General features: G+C 42.7%; 1 protein-coding gene across 8 annotated transcripts in view; it reads left to right on the top strand.

Annotated features, from left to right (window-relative positions):
- The window catches only part of PLXNB2 (plexin B2), a 258,439-nt gene that overhangs the window by 11,684 nt on the left and 229,879 nt on the right, over nt 1–16,876 (top strand). For 2 of the 8 annotated variants that reach the window (XM_068931616.1, XM_068931655.1), the window contains exons 2-3: nt 4,529–4,714; nt 5,354–5,479. The exons of 3 other annotated variants lie outside the window; for them this stretch is intronic. The gene's annotated coding sequence lies outside the window, so the exon portion shown is untranslated. Of the gene's footprint in view, nt 1–4,528; nt 4,926–5,353; nt 5,480–16,876 lie in introns of all 8 variants that reach the window. 3 more of the 8 variants (XM_068931623.1, XM_068931638.1, XM_068931630.1) reach the window with 2 other exon arrangements.

The raw sequence follows: 16,876 nt of genomic DNA, 5'->3' as shown, positions 1-16,876 counted from the left end.
CCTAAGGTTACCAACCCTGAGGTTCAGCTGCAAGGGGACGGCATAGCTGTAAAGATGCATAACCATTATATGATAGCCTCCGAATTAGAGAAGGCAAGTCCTGGGTGTAGGAGGCTTACAGGAATTCAAATGAACAGTTGAGTTATAATCTAATGAGGCCATGAACACAAACACAACTTCAATTTAAACCTCACCCTTGTGGCATCGCGCATAGAAAGCTGGAGCCTCCCATCCCAAAAGAAGAATCTTCATTAGTGATTTTACTCACATGGCATGCTTCAAAGGGTAGCATCAAAATAACCCATAGCACTTTTCCTTCATAGATTTCTAAACACTTCATAAAAGTAGCTATATACATGGAGTGTTCTCTACTCCTTTCCAGAAACAGAATCTTTATATCAAACATAACACAATTGATGTATTTTTAAAGGAAGGAGTGCTCTGTCATATGAAATCTTTCCTATCATGTCTCCAGAGTGAAGGTTTTTGAAACTCATTGAAGGCAGTTTTTTTATGGAATGTCTTTGAGTACCATAAACATTAACTCAAAACACCTGAAAAAAATCTGTCTCCTGAAGTATTTCTGCTGTGCTTCAGCAGAGGAGTGAGCTCAGGTGCAAAGGTCTAGTTTGACTGTCCCTAGAATGCATGGGTTTTTGTTTTTTGGTTGTTTTAAACCATTCGTGCTGAGCTCTTAATGCTTTCCTGAAGGGAGAGGAAATATTACTGAGTAAAATAACAATTTTTTTGGTCATTTCTTTGTGTGTGTGCATGCATGCTTGTGTGTATGTATTTATATATATATATATAGGCACACATATTTATGTATTATATTTGTATACATTTATACAATGTGTTATATATTGTATTATCCACAAGGTAAGGTTGATGTGTGCTTGCAATACTTTCTTTTAAAATAACTGTGCTTTCATGAAGCATGAGATCAAATGTTTCAAGCCGTGCAATGACTTTGTTTACTCTTTAGTTCAAATAAACCTTACCTTAACTGATGTATGTTTCTTCTAAGGGAAATTATAATTACCCTCTTTACAAACCTAAGAGAGGCCACGTAGGCTTCTGCTTATAATCTAACCTTCATGAAGCAGATACTGCTTTATGAAATTTGATGATGCATCTGTGAATCCTTAAGAAGGTTAAAGCTGTCCAGTTACATACAATATGGATATGATGCAGGTTGTACTAAAACCATGAGATAAGCAGACTGGAAATTTTACAGTGTACCTACAAACTATCAGAGTAACATTCTCTTCAGTATTTACCAGTTCCCATTATCTGCCCATCTTTTGAGGAAGAAAAGGCTTTGGTCAGTAGAACAGACTGTACTTTTCTGGACTGCCTTGTACAAAGATCAGCAAACCACGCAGGAATGCAGACTTCCACCCCCCCCAGCCCACTAGCCTGTTTGAACAGCTTTCCCCTTGCTCAGGGATCAGACAGGAAGATAATGTCTTATCTGCTTTGTCATAGTTACAATAGCTCTTTTTTTGCCTAGTATAAAGGTGATTTTTTTCAGGTTGTATATATTAGGTGTAGTTAAGAAAGTGTATTTCTTCTTCATCTTTACTTCTGGATAAATCTTGCAGTGGATTGCCAAGTGCTGAAAAGGTTGCTTAATAGGAGCAGTTCTTAAAGCCACTTCATATTATTTGGCTATTTGAAAAGGGAAATAGTCAGACTAGAAGATATCTAGGTTGGATTTTCTCTCGCTGGTGTCAAGAGGCTGCACATGTGACAGTTTTCACAGAATGGTTGAGGTTGGAAGGGGCCTCTGGAGATCATCTCATCCAACCCCCCTGCTCAAGCAAGGTCCTCTGGAGCATATTTCCCAGGATCACGTCCTGGCGGGTTTTGAATATCTCCAGGGAAGGAGACTCCACAGCCTTTTGGGGCAACCTGTGCCAGTGCTCTGTCACCCTCCCAGGAAAGAAGTTTTTCCTCTTGTTCAGATGGAACTTCCTGTGTTTCAGTTTGTGCCCATTGCCTCTTGTCCTGTTGCTGGGCACCACGGAGAAGAGGCTGGCCTCATCCTCTTGACCCTCCCCCTTCAGATGCTGATACACGTTGATGAGATCGCCTCTCAGTCTTCTCTTCTCCAGGCTGAACAGGCCCAGCTCTCTCAGGCTTTCTTCATAGGAGAGATGCTCCAGTCCCCTCATCATCTTTGTAGTCCTCCGCTGGACTCTCCAGTAGTGCCATGTCTCTCTTGTCCTGGGGAGCCCAGAACTGGACACAGTAGTCCAGGTGAGGCCTCCCCAGGGCTGAGGAGAGGGGCAGGATCACCTCCCTCCACCTGCTGGCAACTCGCTTTCTAATGCAACGCCAGGATACCATTGGCCTTCTTGGCCACAAGGACACATTGCTGCCTCATGCTTAACTTGCTGTCCACCAGGACTCCCAGGTCCTTCTCAGCAGAGCTGCTTTCCAGCAGGTCAGCCCCCAGCCTGTCCTGGTGCACAGGGTTATTCCTCCCCAGGTGCAGGACCCTGCACTTGCCTTTGTTGAACTTCAGGAGGTTCCTCTCTGCCCAGCTCTCCAGCCTGTCTAGGTCCCTCTGAATGGCAGCACATCCCTCTGGTGTGTCAGCCACTCCCCCCAGTTTAGTATCATCCGCAAACTTGCTGAGGGTGCACTCTGTGCCTTCATCCAGGTCATCGATGAATACATGGAACAAGACTGGACCCAGTACTGACCCCTGGGGGACGCTGCTCTCTACAGGCCTCCATCTTGACTCTGCACCACTGACCACAACCCTCTGAGCTCTGCCATCCAGCCAGTTCTTAATACACTTCGCTATCCTCTCATCCTCACCGTCCACTCATCCAGCCCACACTTCCTGAGTTTACCTACGAGGAGGTGATGGGAGGCAGTGTCCAGAGCCTTGCTGAAGTCCAGGTAGACAACATCCACTGCTCTGCCCTCATCTACCCAGCCAGCCATTCCATCCTACAAGGCTATCAGGTTGGTCAAGCGTGATTTCCCTTTGGGGAATCCATGCTGACATGTTTTGAGTGTTGTAATTTTTTTCCTGGTTCTAATTTTATTTATAAATATGTGGCCTGCTTAAAGAGATGGACTGAAGTACCTCAAACTCAGTAACTTGTTACAGGAAAGTCAGATGCTTGCTTTGCTCAGGTGAGCAGTTGTGCAGACTCAAAATGTTCAGAAAAAGTGAATTAGCTAAAGGTGTGGAAATAAAGTACGCTAAACCTTTTGTGGAGGTGTTTGAGCCACCTGTGAGCAGGTGATACTCCTAACAGAAAAAATCACTTTCTCCTTTGGCTCAGAAATGGAGTTTTGATCCCCTCTGAAGGTGGAAGAAGTGTGACGCTACTCCATTCTTCCACTTGGGAGCTGTTCTTCATAGGGTCACCTATCGTTAGGTGTTCATCGAAGAAGGAAGTCACCATCCTTTTACAAGAGCGCCAACTGAAGGACAAAGCTATACTTATTTGCCCAGGATCAGAACTGTAGATTTATTCCATAATCCTGTGGATCCAGGAGTAGAAATCAAGGGGCTCAGAGCCCCTCAAGGGTCTTACCTGCCCTCAGACTGTGGTTTGCACCTATATTGTACTTGCATTGCCCAAATTTAACAAACGCGAATGCACTAAGATTACAGCTGAGTGTATATACACCCAGTAAAATTAAACTGTGAATTTGTACAGACAGGCCAGATTAAAATGAAATGTCACCACATCAATCACAAGCAGAGGCATGTGAAGTAAACGCACACTAGGAATGCCGGGGAGGTACTGCAACTGTCTCAATGTTCCTCGAGTGCAAGACAATTCCTTCCTCCTAAAGCGCATCCAAATGCTTTTAATATTGACTGGAATATTTAAAATAACAACTAAGCGTATAGTTTGGATACTGTTACTGTATTGAATAGCTGTTAATATTGCTGCTGTGGTGGGAAATGCGGTAGGAAAGGAAACATTGCTTCCTATAACTGCAGACTTACGGCATTTTACGTTTTAAAAGGCTCCTGCTGCTTCCTCCCACGTCAATACTGACTCTCATCCTCTATTTGTATTTTGAATGTTGACTTGGGAAAAGATTTGATTTGACACTATGGCACAGCTTGAGGAACCTGCTGTACGGAATATTAATATCTGATCTTGTTCCATTAATATCAGTTTCAGGGATGCATTCCAAAGAGGGCTAATATTAAGCTGCTTTTAATCACAGCAGTATTCTACAGATTTCTAGACAGAACACACCAGCAGGTTTGCACTAAATTTTATGGTGCAAGAGACAAGAAACAGGCTTCCTCACAGAAAGGGATTGTGGCAGTGGAAGTCCTTAATGCACTGAGAAATTTTATTCACGAGGGATGGAGTCTTGCTTTCCAAGAGAGGTCTGGTAAAAGGCAGGCAGGAGACCAGAGAGGTGGCTTGTCTTGACTGTGTTCTCGCCTTGATTTTTGATGTGCTTTTTTGTCCTTGGAGTCGCACCTCAACTCTTTTGTTCACTTTTGTTTTTCTGTCTCTCCTTTCATTATGTGCAGGAATTTCCAACGCAGCCTGTCTCCAAGTTGTGGGAAGTCTCGTAGGCATTTCCCCCCCGCACACACTCACCTAAAACAGAAATGTTTATGAAGACACTTCCTGAAAGTTGGAGCAGACGTTACAATGACCTGATCTTCCCTGATGCCATTTTAGATTTTTGCCGCTGAAGCCCAACACCAAATGAGGCAATTATAAACTACTTTTTTTAACAATTCAGATATGCAACCTTTGGAGAAGTGAATGAACCGTACCCTTTTCTCTTTCTCCGCTCTTTCCACCATATAAAATGGCATAATTACATAGCAGCTATATTGTTTTACAAATGTCTCTATGCGTGAAATTAGTATGCTTCCAAAAAAAACCCCAAAACCCAAAGACTCTCCAATGTTTGTTACAGTAAGTTAAGCCTTTGACATTTTATCCTCTGAAAAATATCCTTGCATGGGATCTAGTTATCCAGTTCATCAGCATGCATAATTTCTTCCACTACTCCTAGCTTTGAATGGAGATTGGATTTTGTAAAGATGTCTGCACAGGAGTTTTACGTATTAAGCTTTATGAGAAGAAAAGGTTAAAAATTGTTGTTACAGCAGTAGTGGAAAGCTATAGCGTAAATGCTCACTACTTTAAAATATGAAAAATGGTGTCTTTTAAATATCAAAGGGATTAGTATTAATCCAGCACTTGTGATTTTCTTAAATCATGTTATTTGCATAATAATACTCACCACCTGCTATATCTTCAAAGCGCTTTTCAGACATTAACTAATTGATCTTTGTAACACCCCTGTGATGTAAAGACCTGTTATTATCCCCACTCTGCAGATGTGGAAACAGAGACCCAGAATAGTTCAAGTAACTTGTTCAAAACAGCACGGAGACGGTGTCATCGCCAGCGTTGGTTTCTATTGTTCTATCCTATGGGAGTTCCCGCTCGCAGCACTTACAGGGGTATCTGATCTTTCTTCTTGTCTGCCTTTATTTAAAAGCATGAAAACAAACTGAGTTACTTCTTTGCGTCTTTGGAGTAGGGTTGCGGGGTGTGTATTTGTTTTGATTTTGAGATTTTTCTGTTGAATAATTTTGCTCTGATTTTTAGTCATCCCATAGTAAAAGATACGTAACATTAAACAGCTTCTTACAGTCCTTTATGATTCATGTGCACTGTAGTGATGCTAGCAGAGAGCTTTTAAACACCTTTTTCTTTGTTAAAAATTTGGTACAGTCTTGCTATCAGGAGCCTGTTGGGTCAGATCTGCCCCAGGTCATCAGTGTGAGGAATTACCAAAGTCAGAAGTGGCAGTGAATTGCATGTCATTTTCGAATTTAAAAATATGTATTCCCACCCTGTGCTTGAAACTCATCTGTGACAGTATTGAGGTGGCTCTCGGGAGAGCGGGTGGTTCTTGCGGTTCGAAGCATCCCTGTCCTGCATGAGAGACGTGTGCCCTCGCCAAGGTTGGGGAGCAGCAGGTGCATCGTCACAGCTCCCAGGTGTGGCGGTGGCATGCAGGGCCCCGTGGGGCTGCCGATGCCTGCAGCTGGGCTGCCTTCGGAGCGCAGCTCAGTGAAATGCCAGGTGGGACTTGATACGCATGTGTACCCTGGGTAGGAAGTGAAGGATGGGAAGGAAGAATGCCCATAAGTCACAGAATAGATATGAAAAGCCCTGGCATTTACAATAACCTGAGAGAGCGTTTAAAACGGAATATTTAAAAATATATTCCAATCTCTTTAATCTGGCATTGTCACTTTAATACTTAGTGCGAGAGCTTAATATTAGAATGCATGGATTTGTTTTTACAGATGTTTCAATAGTGTTATCTCCAAGCAGGAAAGTAAATCTTGGTGAGTGGAGTACTAAAAGCCTGCCCGCACAGGCTCAAATTAAAACTTAGGAAAAGCGTGTGTCATGCTGGATCGCAGGAAATGATTTCAGATAATGCATTGTTTCCCAAACGTGATGCCTGTGCCCTGGCAAGGGCTGCAGCGATAGCAAGTGGCAGAATTATGTAAACAATTTACGTGCACAATTATATGTATCAGCTTCACTTATTTGCCTAAGCAGAGGGTTGAAGTAGGAAGGGAAGGGGAACACAAATATTGCTCAAAATTTCTTTGTAGGAAGGAGACGGACAAATGGGCCATAATCTCTCTCCACATCACAAATTGTAGGGTTTGCAGACCCTCACGTAGTTGCAGGGGTTGAGGGTTTTTTTGTTTGGTTGGTTGGGGTTTTTTTTCCACTTTTCACTCCCTAAAACATCGCTTCCGTACAGCATTTGTTTGATCAGGTTACAAACAGATGTGGCTTTAAGGGAGAGTGTCATTTGTCCCTTTAGATTCTCCACCCATCCGTTTCAGTGATCTTCAGATGGTCAGGTTAAAGGGATGGAATGAGAGAGTCTCTTTATCAAACGCTGCTCAGAGAGGGATGAAAAACAACAGCGAGAACATGCAAAGAGCAGCTCAGGAGGGAAAAGATGGCAAAGCCTTATTCATGCTCCAAATGCTGTTTTATGGCATTCCAGTTCTGATTAATGTGTCAATGATTTGTTTAAAGATAGAGAAACACGATAAAAGACAGATCATTTAGCAACAGGCTAAATGATCTGGCAAGGGTGGAAGCCCATGTCATGACGTGGAAGTCGATAGATCCAGCAAGGCTGGCTTGTGGGATGCTTCAGGCCAGCCTGCCACGCTCTCCCCAAAGAAAACCAGTGTGACAGCACGAGCAGCAAGCGTGGCATGAGCAGCCGAGTATCGTTTTGCGCCTGCTCGCAGCCTGACCCTGGGGCTGCTTGACGCCGAGAGCCTAGCTGAAGAAATGACCGCAGTCAGCCTGCTGTGTTGCTGCAGTTGGTGCTGGTGTCAAGCAGAGGATGAGCTTCGCTTTGTCCATGCTTGGGAAGTGATTTTTCACTTCTGACGTAACCGGAGGATGTGGTAACTTCTAACCCATCTCTATTTCTTGCTTGGCCTTCTAAGGATAAATATGCACTGGAAGATATGTCGAAACTAGAATTTGGACAGCGATGCTCTGACTTTCAAAATGAAAACAAGAGCATGCCCTCTCTTTCTTTTATTGTTTTTTCTTTCTTTTCTTCCTGAAACTCCTGTAGTGTGGAGTTTCTCTATACTGCAGAAGGCAGATTAGGCAAAAAGAGTCTGTAGAAGACTTCTTATTTTAATACACTTACTGTAATCAGGGCAAGTGGCTTTTAAACCAGAATACATTATCATTTCTGCTCCCCTTCCCCTATGAAATTAACCAAAGAATAAAATACTTTTGCCACTCAAACTTTTGTATAAGAATTGGGGGTGGGGGGGGGGTTGGTTGGTTGTTTTTAAACCTTGAGGTTGGTGAAAGATGCTAGGGCTGATTGCAATGGTGAATGACATCCCTGGGATGTCCAGCTGAAGCTTCTCGATAAGATCCTGTCAGTGGGCCTCAGTTCTGGACTTCAGACAGCATCAGACATAACTTGTTCTTGGCCTTTGGATCAGCCAGAGCAAATTTGATTGATTTTTTTTTTTTTTTAATGTGTACGCATAGTCAGTTATGGGACTGAGATGATAGCTTTCCAACAAAACTGAACAGCTGTCAAATAATGGTCATTTTTTATCTCTTTTCTGTTGGACTGTACTGAACTATCCACCCATGGGAAAGGTCTCAGCAAACCAGTTTCTTTAAAATAATAGAAAACAGGTTTGGGAAGGGACTTGAAGAGGCCATATACAGAGTGCATCCTCTGCCTTAAGGCAGAATCAGCTGCTTTTAAATGATTCCTTACAGATGTTTTTTGAACCTGTTCTCCAAACTTCTGACAAATACTTTGTAGCAGTCTATTCCTGTGTTTAAATATTGTTACTGTAAAGTTTTTCCTGATGTTTATCCTGCCTCTTTCGAAAGGGTGCTAGTTAAGTCTCTTGTCTTTAATAGACATGGTAAATAGTTTATTCCTTTCCTCTGTGAATAATTTCTTTCCGTTTGTGTACTTAATAAAAGCGAAATCATTTACTGATAATTTTTGAACCCTTGAAACAGAGAGAAAGCATGCTTTTAAACTGTTCTTTTTAGAAATAATACTGCCTTGACAATTTATACCGCCTTGAACTTGCTTGCAAGCTAATTCTATAGACTCTGTAACTGGCTAGGTTTGTTTAGTAAACTTTTTCAAACCCCTCACCTTTTAAAAAACAATTGTTTCCAGACTCCATTTATAAATGGAGTTCTGTGCCTCTAACTTGTTTAATTTTACTGTGAACAAAAATGCTAGTGTCTCCATTCAAGGGCCTGCCGTTCTTTGTACTGACTGATTTACAATACAATGTGTAAATGTAGTAGCAGCTTGGAACAAAGGCAAGTCTGTTTATCTAAACAAATTTGAGAGTGAGGGTGAAGAGGTAAATTGCAGCCTGCGCACTGAACTGCAGTTTGAAAGCAAAATGAAACAACCACATGGGGAAACACGAGGGACAAAATGATCTTGACATTTTTTTCAGCTGCACCTTCCTGTAATTTTAGGTAGCGCCGACCCAAGGAGCCAGAGTAGCTCGGACAATGGATGCTCTCAGGAAGCCCGTGTGGTTCGGGGTCCTCTGGAGGAGCCCCTGTGCTCAAGCTTCACCCACAATTAAAGATTCTGTGCCCAGTTTTAAGCAATCGTTCTTCCGTGTGCTATTGTAAGGAGTCCAGTGTAACCTCTTGGCAGGTTGCACTGGAGTTCTCTGATCTGCGGCGTTTTAGCCAATTGGTTCTACTTGTCCTGAATTAAAGCCAGCAAACACATTTCTCAGATTTTAAGTATTCTGGGTATTTAAACCTTATTGTTAAGCTTATATATTTCAGCTATAAGGGCTAAGTCTATTAGCAAAGAGATTAAATTGCGTAGAAGTTATATTGCCTTGTCCAGACATGAAAAATAAATTGTTAGGAATGGGCTTGCATCCAAAATGTGATCACTCCTGGAAAATAAATTGAACAAAAGTACTTACTGCAGCACTTTACTAAAAGGTCTCTGCCTTGCACACTCGCTTTTCATGCTTCATATAGATGAGTTAGCTACCTAATTACCAAAATTGTTGAGGAGAATCACCTATTCAAACTCGTATTGAGAAGTTGCTCTCTGAGTGGTGGTGCTTTGTAATATCAGCAGTACTAATAAGCTTCCTGGTTGCTGAAAATCTTCATTCAGTTTGCCTCTGTTACTATGTAACAGCTTGAAATAGTGATTTACAGAAAAATGAAGATTGCTTATAGCTGGGAAGTACATAAGATGAACTCTTTCTTAGCCCAGCTGATCAGCTTCTTGCTTTAGTTGAGTACTGCATTTTGTGTAGTATTTGCTATCATACTAAGCAATATGAAGTTTCATCTGCCCTTGGTTTTCCTGCCCATTAAGTACAAAATTCATTTTGGTTTTACAGAGCTTTCTTCTGAACTTTCCTGAGTTATAAATTACAGGTTTTCTGAAATCTTCAGCCTTGCCTGTGGGAAGAAAACTTTAATTTGGTTTAACAGCAGATGAGTAATCTAGCTACACATAGTGATTTTTCAGTTCAGCTGCAGTTAGCTTCTTATTCCAACTGTTCCACTAACATTTCAAAGAAGGCAATCAATTTCCAGCCATCCTTGTTTATCCTCCTTTTGATTTTTTATTCTATTCTTGGTCTATGACATTGAAGAGAGCACTATCTTCTAATGCATTTGTGCCATTTTTGGTGTTAACAATTACCAGTGTAATTTTGTTAACGTGGAGTGCTAGCTTGTTTCTGCTCCACTCAGTCTTTGGCTAGAATTTTATCACAGAGAAGAAGATACATTACGTTTGCCGTTTCAAAATAGGTGAATAGCATCTCTTAAGGAATATATTTTAACTTTTGTTGTCTGTTTTGGTCCTTTCCAGTGTGAAACTGGGTCAGCATTTGTTAAACTAGTTTATCTTGTTCTCCGTTTTACTGGATACAAAGTTGGCCTAGAAGCTCTGACTTGGTGCGCAGATTCATTGCACAACCATTTTATAGGTGCCTAAGCTTTAAACTCATCCTTTAAAACATAAGCAAGCTTTTTTTCCTGCAGACAGACGGGTGCTAGGGAAGGACAGACGTAAATTTAGGTTGTACTTGTGTCTGTGAGCACAGGAGATAAGTCCGTGGAGGTCAGCTGGGGACCTCCCGATTTGGGGCACGGAGCACTCTGAGTGTGCTCAGTAAGAGAAATAACCCTCTGATGGTGCAGGAGCTGCTGCTGCCACCGCCGCCCTCCTGAGAAAGTGCAAGAGGGAGGATCAGCCTTCAGGGATTGCTGCCTAGTTAAAGGAGGGAGGGTATTTTGTTTTTAGCAACTAAGTGCGGTACAGACCATTTCCTGATGAGAGGGTGAACATCTTCATAGCTCTTGTTCTAAAAGGCTTTGAGAAGGCTATGGGTGAGGGGTCAGCCCGTAAATGTTATTAATTTCATGTGGAGTGGCTAAACTTCCTGCTGACTTAGGTAACGTACCCACTGAGCTTGGATAAAAGGTTAGGGATGGCGATTATGGAAAAATCCTTTTCCGTTAAGCTTTTCTAAGCTTAACCAAGCCACTGTCAATAATTATTCTTTTGCCTTTCTACTGTGGATTGAGTCTAATCCAGACTTGGTTTGCTTAATTTTTGTTGTTGCTTAAATGTGCACGTTCAAGCTGCATGGAGAATAACAAGCTGCATGGAGTGCACACAGAGCAAATGCATTTGCTTGGATGTACCTGGTGTGTTAAGCAGGGAATAGATTTACAGTATGTTTTTAAGTGGTCATAATTGGCTTGTAAAAGCATGTGCCCTTGTGCTGTTATTTCTCCAGTTGTCTTTTAAGTTTAACAAGGCATCTTGCAGAGTGGTATCAAGGGTGGAGGAGGGGTTCAACCAGAAGGGCTAGAAATAGCAGCTGTTTGTTTATGCCAGAATTTTTATTCTCTCTTCTTCCTACTCCATTTCTTAGGGGTAGTCTTATGTATTCCACCCACTCTCATTCCCTTCTGGTGAATGTGTGTGGATATGCTCCAGGACCATATGTGCTGGTAGATATATACTTCAAAGGAAACTCTAGACTACCTAGAAAAGCTGTTTGAGTTTAGATGAGCCCTGAATTTGCCGACTGCTACGGCGCTTCTTTTGAAGAACCACATGGCAATGCTGCCATTTCTTTCATTCAGCACCTTTGTAAACTGATGAAAGCCCTTAGCCCCTGAAACAAGTAAACTGCTGATATGCATACTTTGTATGAACTTAACCAAGCTGAGTTTCAGCTCAAGGCACCAACTTGGCTAGACTTTTTGGTCGCTTGCTGGCATGGTTTGGATCACAATCCTTACTCTCGCAATAGTGAGGATGGCTTGAGGTCTTCGCCCCCCCCTCCCCCCCATTCTCATTTCACAATGATTTCTTGGAAGAGTATTTTCCAAACAGTATCCCTGGAACACCAGGCACTTGTCCTAGCTGATTCAGAGGCACTGTCTTATTAAATGATTATTTCTAAGTACTGAGGATCATGGCTGCGGACTAGAAGGACTTTAGCCATGTCTGCTCTTTTGGGGGTGGCTTTGATTCTTAGTTGCTTCCGTATCATTTGTGTGGTGTTAAACTGTATATGCTAATCTGGTTCGTAGTTGGAGAATGCAGGGCATCCGTTGCAGATTTTAGCATCCTTTTGCATCCAAAAAATAGAACTGTGCAATAGCCACTCTATCCCAGCAGCAGCATCTGTTATTCCTGCACCATATTCACATTGAATCTTTGCCAGGAGTTGTCCATTACATTTCCAGTATGAAACATTGATCCTTCATCTGAAAGCATTAAAAAAAAAATTCTTCCTACCTATTTTTGAGAGTGTTTGGTCTGTTACTCTTGAAAAATGAGTAATCATCCCTGGCAGGTGCTTCAACAGACTTTTTCACAGCATCTTTCACTCTTTATGTCTTCTGACCCATGGTGCTGATCTTTATTAATTTGCTTCTGTAGAAGCAAGTTTCCTGTCTCAGACAGGCTCATCCTGTTTCTCTCTAGCTAGCTGGAGGTCGGGGAACGAGACTAGTTTGGTTTCTCCCAGGTGTTGCCAGAGTCAGAAAATTCCCTTCTTCAGCCTTCACGCTTTGGCCAAGTGTGAAACACAGGATGTGAGAGTGTTTATGGAGACTGTCAGATTAAAAAAAGCCCTCTATGTCCATAGGGAATCGGGATTAGGGATCAGCAGTGTTGCTTGCTCACCTCCTAAGACAGTAGCATGGAATTACCTTTAAAGGCTCCAGAACAGCAAAAAAAAAATAGATTCCCCAGCCATGCACACACTCTTTGGAAGGGCATATTCTTGTTAGCGGTCTGCTTATAAAGGTGTGACTCTCTTCATTTATTATCCCTAAGATGATCTGACTGCGTTATGGGGGGTTTCTTTCCTCCCTGACTGCATACTTGTTTCCCTGTTATCCAAGGTTGGTGGAGTGTTTGTGTTCACAGGATCATTTGTTTGCAAATGGTACGGTTTCTCCCACGAATACATCTCCTGATGATCAATGGCTCAGTTACTTTTAATAAAGCTAAGGCAGTTAGACACAAGAATTCTTTTGAAGCTGTTGAGGCCTTGTCTGAGTCATATAATACCTTAAATGAAAACAGAGCAAATAGGAAACGTGGAAGCAAATGACAGGTGCTGGCAGGAAGGATGTTTAAGTTTTATAGCTTTCACGGCTTTCTTTTCTGCTCAGGGCAAATGATTACCCTGCTTTTAGGCACAGATGAGCTGCAAATGAGAAGATGGTGGAGAGAAAAGGCTAGCAGTGGTGCAGAGACAGATGGTGGATCCAACCAAATGCGTCTTTCTTTCTCAGCACAGGGAAAAGCTCTTCATACTAGTGGATCAACCTCAGCAGTTGGTGCTGACTCTCTTGGCTTCAGAACAGTAGTTACTGGACAGGGCTGGGAAGAAGCCAAAACTCAAAAGCCCTGCTTCCCACAAGGAGGCCTGGGGAAGCGGCTCTTAGGACCTACATTAATAATTAGCTCTGATATGCTCTGGCAGTGAAATTCAGTGATTTTGGGACGCATTTGGAAGCCGATTCTCCTCTAGAGTCTGTAAGTCATACTCCCTTATATTGCAGTCTCCTTGGACCTCCATACCAGGAAGTGTCCATGTGTCGGTTTAACTCTTTTTATGGATTCAGGCTGTATACAAGTTTTCGTCAAGCTAGTGAAGCAATGCCTCTTTCCTAGAGAGCTGGTAATAGGAGAGCTCTTGTTATTACATCTAACAGTTTTTCGAATGAATGCGTAGCGGTGAATGCTGAGTAAGGACATCCCTCCTGTTTACTTTTCTGTATAATATGGACCTTAAAGGCGGTATGGCCTTAAGTACGGCCATAAATTGTGGCCTGTAGAACTCTTCTGGGTAAAATAGCTCATCAGAGATTGAAAGAAGATTAAGCTTCAGGAAAAAAATGAAGTAGACAACCAATGTGTGTTGTGCTGACTGAATTGGTTTTGTGACCCTGGGCACACACTACTAGTCCTGCAGAAGGTGTAGACTCTTCTTCCCCCCTCTTCCCCACCTCCCTCCCTTCCCATCAATTTCCAAAATGTTTGAACCCGTGCCTGCTGTTAACTGTTAACATCTCTCACTTTTCTGCCACATTTCCTTATAGCTAAGCAGCTGGCTGACAATAATATACAGGCACATCTGTGACAAACAGCATATTGTTTTTGCTGTCACTTGGGTGTTGCCTTCTGGGTGTCGCCTTCCATTGCACCTGGCATCTCACCATGGTTTGAGAGCCACCGCCCTGGTCCCACTGGACTTTTGCAGTCTTGCACAACTAGTGAAGTACAGTCTGTTTGTATTCCACCTTCAAGATGATGTCTTACCATTCTCAGTAAACCTGGTCTAGGCATTGGCTCGTATTAACCACCATGAATCAAGACATATGGAATACAGATTGATGTCGGTTTTATTTCCTGAGATGAGGATCAGTTTTCTAGTGGCAAAGTATGATCGAGAGAGGGACAGGATTAAAAAATGCCATGATTGGCTGCTATTAGGGAGAGAAGCTGGTATGAGAGAACTGCAGAGACACAGGGAGAAGTTAATGTGTTTACAAGAACTGTTGCTTGACGATTGTTGTGGGGCAGGGGAACTTTAAGGGGTGTTTGTCTGTCTTGTACAAATTAGAAAATTACGTTTTTATCACTAGTCTTGGCAGTAGTTTATCTTAAATTCACAGCTTCTGGAGTCAAATGACTGAGGGAATGACAGCATTTGCTTACAAGAATAATAGATCTTGTTCCTGGGCTTAGCTTGGAAAGATATGACAAGTTAAATCTAAAGGCTTAAAAAGCAAAGGTAAATAAAAATATGCCATATTTGTCACTTCTGAATGACAGTACTGTTAGGACCTGGACTGCTTTATAGCCTGCACAGCCTAGTGTCTAGGTTACTCAGGTGCTGTGAGACTAGATATGCACGGCTTAACATAAGGTGTGCTTTGTGAGTAGTTAAGCATGCATCAAGCAGGTGGGGTTAGCTCCTAGAGACTTTAATATGGGCTTGGTCATCCCGTATCTGCAAAAGTAGGTGCCAGCCTAAGTGCTGTTCCTCTTCTGGGGGCATGGAGCAGCATTAAGTGGTTTCCATCCTGCCCTGCGCTCCTTGCTGCTTTCCTCCAGCTGCAGGCTGCTGCTGCCACACTGAACTCATGCAGCCTCTCCTGTGGCTGCGCTTTAAGTCAGACTTGTGAAGTGTTTTGATCTGGGGGTTATTTGTTTTGTCTTTTTTAAAGAACAAAGTGCTCTTTTGGAGGTTTTATTTTAAACTGCATGCGCGAAGATGCACCCAGCATGAATGTGGTTAGGCAAATAGCTGAACTGGCACAAACCAAAAAAAAAAGAGGTGGTGATCCCCTGTGTGGGGAGGGAGGGCTGAGGGTGGGAGCAGGGAGACGCAGCTCCTAAACCACTTTGGCCGGCAATGGCTTCCGAGGTGGGCGGCATCCTTCCCCTGGTGTTTGCTGTTCCTCCCTTCCCTCCCTGAGGTTGCTGCCAGAAGCTGGTAAGACAGACTGTGCCCGTGCTTCCCCGGCTTCCACGCAATCTCAACCTGCTTTCCTGGGACCTGCGGTCGTCTTTATTGCAACCTCTCAGTTGTGGTGCTGCAGAACCAACATCACCCCTGCACCCGCTGAGCTTGGCCAGCCCGTGGGAGGGTTCATGAGAGGCAGGGAAAGCTGGCCTATGTAGAGAGGTGGTGTCACTTTCTCCAGTGCCCCAGCTGGCTCTCACTGTCAGGGGCTCACGCCAGCGTCACCAAATCACTGGCATCTTGCTTTTGGGACAAAGCAAAGTGATCAAGACTGGGCCATATATTCAGATATGGTGAGCATTCTTCTGGGGGTTGAGTTGCAAGAGCAATAGAAATGATTGTATCACGGTAAATCTTGAGGGGCCTGAAATGCAAGCACCTGTGCTCAGAATGATATCCTGTGGTGCTTGGGTCCAGCACTTGTCTCCTTTAATGTCATTTTCCCTGTGCTGGATTGGAATTTTTCACAGACTGTGGAAAGAGTTCTGCATTAAATGTGATGCTGTTGCCTTGCTAAGGAGCTTCCACTTAGGTATTGGTTTTTCCTGGCTCACCTCAGTTAGGAAATCTGTCTAACGGCCAGAAAGAGCCTAACTCCTACTTCAAAAAAAAAAAAAAAAACTCTCTCAGAGTATCTGTTAGCTATGTCCCAGTTGGTTAGAAAGATCTGTGTACTCACTGTTTGTGAGCAAAAGCTACATGAACCTGCCAAAATTATACCCTTGGCTGCAAAGAGAAGAGGCACATGGAGTCCAATTACTGGATCTAAGCAGTATAAAATAATGTTAAATAACTCCTAATTTTTAGATTTAATTAAAATGAAAGGCTGAACTGGCACTTCTACTTCTGAATTCTCAGCAAGGGGTAGGAGTTTGCAGCAGAAAGGGAGGTCTGGGAGAGAAACTTTGAAATAATTCTAGTAGCACTGGAAGATGGAGATCCAAAAACATTTGGCCTTGTTCACAGCACTGAACATGCTTCTGTTCATGCTTTTTGTTGCTTGTTCCCAAGTGACAATGACACATTCACTTAAGTCATCAGGGAAAAAAATTATATTTCAAAGCATCTGATTATGACTCATACAAAAAAAAACAAAAAACCAGCACCCTTTACTGGGGACATAAGAAAAACATAGTTCAGCATTTACAGTCATGGGGAAAAAAGTAAGTTTGGGGAAGAAAAGCACCCAGACTAGCCTGCAAGTCATTGTGTATCAATACAACTTGACAAGAGTGATTTCTGTCA

The sequence above is a fragment of the Struthio camelus genome, chromosome 1 (genome assembly GCF_040807025.1).
Source record: "Struthio camelus isolate bStrCam1 chromosome 1, bStrCam1.hap1, whole genome shotgun sequence".
In the NCBI taxonomy this organism is placed as follows: domain Eukaryota; kingdom Metazoa; phylum Chordata; class Aves; order Struthioniformes; family Struthionidae; genus Struthio; species Struthio camelus.
The sequence above is the reverse complement of the archived record's forward strand: the minus strand, read 5'-3'. Positions and strand labels throughout refer to the sequence as shown.